We start from the raw sequence: 5,490 nt of genomic DNA, 5'->3' as shown, positions 1-5,490 counted from the left end.
TTATCTAGGTCAAAGATGGATGAAATTTTGCCAGTTCACAGAGATGCTGATACTATTTCTGAAGTGTTTTGCAAACTAGAAGAATTTGTCATGGTAGGTTTTGTAAAAGGATTGTGTCCTGAAAAGGACAAATGCTGCACTTCATGAATTTATTTGGAGGATCAAGACATAAGTATACATAAATTTTTTAAAATTCTAAACAGGTCTGCAAGTGTCATAAGGTTGTGTAACAATCAGTGTGCCACTTAAAAAGGGTCACTAGCCTACATAGGGGCCCTGCCATTGTACATCATGTCACATAACTTGGAAATTTGCACAGAGAAGAGAAAGAACAAGCTGGGTCAAAAATCTTGATTTATGTGTCACTTTGAGCCATCTGAGTTTGACCATGTGCCTGTCCATTTCCACTTCGCAAACACTTTTTGTCTGTATAATGTTTACAATAAAACGTGAAGCTCTTCAAATGTAGCAAAAGGATTAGTGCATTTTTTTTGGACTTCTGACACTTCAGGATCCTGATTAGTAATGGTTTCATCTTACTGTCTTGAAAGATGGTGCAGATAGGGCTAAATGTCCAATTGAGTGACCTAGACAGCTGGATGTTGTCACTGTGTCTGAGCAGCAATTTGTAAAATCATTCATGCTTTTTCTAAGCTGCCAAATAGGCAGTTATCAAAACTGTCATATTTTTGCTAGTATTTTTGGCTATTTGTTATATGCACATGTTGCCTTTGTGGACTCTGTTGATCTTATATTATTTTATGCTGACACTCTAGAGCCTCAAAGATGAATCAAACACAGGCATCCTTGTCTGGGTGTGGAGTTCACACCCAGTAATCACAAGACCTTTCTTTCTTTAAACTGCAGTTGCTGTCTCTGTTCTCCCATCTGTGTCTGGTCGTTGCTTCCTTACACAGAAGATCTGTCCTGCAGTCCCCTGTCCTACATTGGCTATGCTGCCTATTTGGTGGCTTTGGTGCAGAATAAGGCACAATCTGTAGCAGCCCCGCTGGGTAGGGGTCCCAGGGATGTGCAGCCTGCCTGCAGAGGAGCTGGCCTGGCACAAAGCTGCTTGGCACACTCTTGCTGTCAGAACCCTGCATATGCTCAAGAGCTGGAGATGTGGCCAAGGCAGCTGAGGGATGTGCTGATTCACTGCGTCCGTGCTGGGGCAGGGGTTTCCAAACTGTAACTTGTGAGCTAACATTTACATTTGGAACAGGTGAGGTTTTTTTTCTTCTTTAGCTGGTAGAGATCCTTTACATTTTAGAAATTGTTTGAATGACTGTTTAGGCCCATGAAGTGCTGATTGTAGTTACCAGTCCCTGGCAGAAACCACACTGTTGGAAGTCAGGGATAAAAAGACAGAAAAAAATCAAGGATAAAAAATACTAAACTAGAGCAAAACCAAAAGAATTTACTCCCCTTACATAACATAGAGCTGAAAGCATGCCTGAGCCACTACATCAAAATAAAACTTTTGACAATTAGTAAGTGAAGGGAAGGTCATGGTAACAAAAAGCAGTGGGAACAAAAAAACCCAATTTCTTTTTCAAAGAATTGCTCCAAGTATCTCTAGGGTAATCTGGACAAGGCATCTGACCTGAAAAGGTATGGACCTCTACATAGAAGAAAAACTTCTGATTGAAAATTGCCCTTGGATTCTGGCTTAAAAGAGAAAGCTTAAGTGTTTTCATTTTTAAAATAAAGAAAAATCTAAAGAATCTTTAGTTTTCCTTGTAAAAAAGGAGATTTCAGGGGAAATTTATACTTGGTCAACATCTTACTTTCCCATCAGAAGACAGATAGTTTTGCCGGTCTTACTGGTTAGTTTTCAAGGCCAAATACCAACTTTTCTCCCAACCAAAACATCTAATTTCTGGTAAACATCCCTTTAAAAAATGGCAGAGGTGTTAATTGGCATTTGATCCGTGATCTGTATCCCTCAAAATCCTGAGCTCGGTCCAACTCTGGTTGCAGAAATGGTTTTGACTGCACTAACTACTGATTTCTGTGTGCATGTAGTGAAATCCCTCTGGGAGGAAAAGCTTGTGTTCAAACAGTAACTACCAGTTACAAATGACAAAAGAAAAAGAGGGAAAAAACGCACAAGGGGTAAGGAAAGTGAATATGAAGGAGGGAGAGAGCATCCAGCAAGAGAGAAGGAAAAAATGTGCCATTCGACCTGAGTCAGACAGGGGAAGATCATACTAGGGGTTTGATCCTGAGCTTTCTCTTCCTGTGCTAATTTTCATGCCTGGCACTGATGCTGGTTGAGAAACCTAAGTTTATAAATACCATGTTACCTGGCAATGAAATAAAGGCAATTGATAGTTGATAAGACAGGATATTCTTAAGAAAGACATTGTTTGTATTTCCATCTTGAAGTGCCTGTGCTACAACTCTATAGCTTTTATATTTTAAAAAATTGTTCCTGATTTTGCAAATGTAAATAAAGGCATGGAGTAATTTCTGCTTGTGCTATAGCCTTTATGTGTGCTAACACTACTGCCAATAAATAGCTAAAAGTTAGGGAAAAGTTAACATGAAATGGGGTTGTTGCTTTCCTGGAATTTTAAAAATAATATTTGTCCAAATAACACTTACTGTAAATCTTGAGAGAGAGTATTCTTTTTAATAACCTTATTTTAACACTTAAAAGTTAACAGGTTTATTTAATTGTTAGTTATGTTTGGACATTTTTAGAGACCTTTATATAATCTTATTTATTTATTTATTGCTAGTTATTTACTCCACTTTAGTCTTAAAAAATACACTTATTTTTAACTGCTTGCAAAGATGCCTTTGCCCATTGCTAAAATTCAGAAGGATGATTACACTACAACAATTTTAAAAATCAGGCAGTATATATATTGCTCAGAGCTACAGTTAAATATACGTATGTATAAAATCAGTCCATGCAGACTGATAAAAATCATGCTGCCTGAATAAAATCTGTATGTACACAGTGGTTTGAACTCCACAGCTAAAGCTGGGGAGAGCCTTTCACTGCCAGGAACGTGACAGGAAGCAGAAGCCACTTCTGGCAAAGACATATAATGAAGTTAACTCCTATTCATTGAGCTCATCTTACTGGTAAGGGAATACACTGTAAAAGTAATTATTAAGAGACAGAGCTAAGAACATCAGTGAGCTCAGCATACAATGCTTTTCAGCTTTTGTGTTTTTATTAGATACACAGATGATGTCACCTTTTGTAATAGCTGAGAGGAAGAGGAAGAAAAGACGCTGGTTGCCTTACATCATGCTGCTAAAGAAATCATGGAGCCTCTTGCTAACACCCAGAGGTTCATTTCAGACTGCTGGTTTTATGTATCTTGAAGAATATTCTAACAAATTTAGATTCTTCTGTTTTGTTTTGTTTTGTTTCCCTGAAAATTCTTGGAGAGTAAATCAGAGCTGTTCTTGAGAATGCAGCCTCTTGTCCTGGAAAATTATGAGCAATCACTGTTACAATGTCAGTCTTTCTGGTTGTGAGTGACCAAAGAGAAATCCTGTTTTATGCCTGCATTTTAATACCAGAAGTGAGAGTGATGATTATTTAATCTGACATTCTCAATAACACAGGTCACACCTTTAATGATAGTCGTGGAGGCTCCACTTGATAACTGGCTGCTGTCTCATCTGCTAATGCAGTACGGTATAATAAAATGCCCTGAGCTTATTCCTATATATTTGGGTTTTTTTAATGTCAAGGTGATTACTGTGAATTTTTGTTAGCAAATAGCATCACAAGGGAAGATTAGCTATTTTTCTCTAGAACTCATTGATTACTGTTCTTTCATTTACAACTGTAATTCTAGGTCAAATTGTATTTTAGACTGTAATTTAAAATTGGTGGTATTTTCTTATTCCTATGTTTGATATATAGAAGCTTCTGTATGAAATTACTGGGCTTGAAAGGGCATCAAAGTTCATCTAGTGCATTGTCCTGTTGCCAGGCAGGAACATGTGTAGACATATAACTTCTGACAGGTGCTTGTCTCATGTTTTCTTAAAGATTGCTAACAATGCTAAGGTTACAGCACCTCCTCAGAAAAACTGTAAAGACATTTCCCAGTGTCCAATCTGAGTTTGCCCTGTTGCAGTTTAAGCCTGTTCTTTCTCATTTCATGCACCACAAACATGGAAAACACATTATTTCCAGCTGGTTTGCAATAGCCTTTCTATGTGTTTGAAGATTTTCTCCATCTTTTTGTATAGGTCCCATATTTTGTGTACTGTGCTATTGTTTCTGCCTTGCATTCTCACTTTCCCGTTGCTATTATTGGTAGCTTCATTAGCACATGTACCTGTTGTAATTCTTCCATTTTTGCCTCAGGTACTTAAAGTTAGAATCTTCACAGTGTACTTTAAATACTGATTTACATTTTCAGCTCTCTGGTATAAAAATGCTCTCCAGATGAAAAGCAGGTAGGTATCTCTCATATTTGCCTCTGGTTTTGGGATGTCAGACTGGATGACTATGTGCAAGTGCCATTTCTTCCTGGGAAACAGCTTTGGGCAGCAGGACTATGTATCTTGTCCCTCAGAAAGATGTAGCTTTGAATTAACTAGATGGCTGGCGCTACCAGCTGGCAGAGTTTGACTAGCCTCTCCCTAGAAGGTAGGTCTTGTTGTGCAGTGGTATTCTCCTTCCATGGCCAGCTTCCAATGGTGAAACACCAGTGCTCCCTGCAAGGCTGACCTGGATCATTTCACCTCACATAGTTCCAGAACAAAATCTTGGAGTAACTTGGGTCTGAGGGGAGCCCTGGATGTCTCTAGTCCAGCCTCTGGCTCAAAGCTTATGCAGGACTTTCTCTAGCTGAGTTTGGACTTGATGATCTTCAAGGTCCCTTCCAACCAGGATGATTCTATGATTCTATGAGTTTTAAATAACTTACAGGCATCTGGTCTGGTCTCTTCTACACGAGAGATGTGGAGCCAGCTCTCTCTCCTTTTGCATGGTGTGCTTCAGCCCCTGGACCACCTCTGTGGCTCTGTGCTGGAGTCTTCAGTACTGAGGCACCCAGGACAGGATGCACTTCTTCAGATGTAGCCCCTTAAATGGGAATAATGACTTTACATAAAGGGAGGAAAAATCGCTTCCCTTGGCTGGCTGGCTACACCCTAACACTGAGTGTTGGAGGCACCAAGTAGTTGATAGAGCTGAGATAAAGCTTCTGTATGGATTTAGACGTTCTATTCTTTTTTACCCTTTTTGCTCCAGGCTGCTTCTATGAGTTTTTCCCAGAACAAGCCATAATTTTGCTTTGTTTCTGTGCACATAATTTTTATTTAGAGTGCAACATTAATTTGAATGCCTCTCTCAAATAGCCTTACCAGTGCCACGTGTTTCCTGTGTCTTTAAACAGATCATGGTAACTAAGGACAGTGCTGGAAATGGACACATTTGCAGGCTTGCATTGTCTAAAGCCTTTAAAGGAATAGCTGTCTGAAGATCTTACTTTCTTCTATAATATGTTT

Source organism: Chaetura pelagica, unplaced genomic scaffold, assembly GCF_000747805.2.
Source record: "Chaetura pelagica isolate M959 unplaced genomic scaffold, ChaPel_1.0 scaffold123, whole genome shotgun sequence".
NCBI lineage: Eukaryota > Metazoa > Chordata > Aves > Apodiformes > Apodidae > Chaetura > Chaetura pelagica.
Note: the sequence above shows the minus strand (reverse complement) of the source record.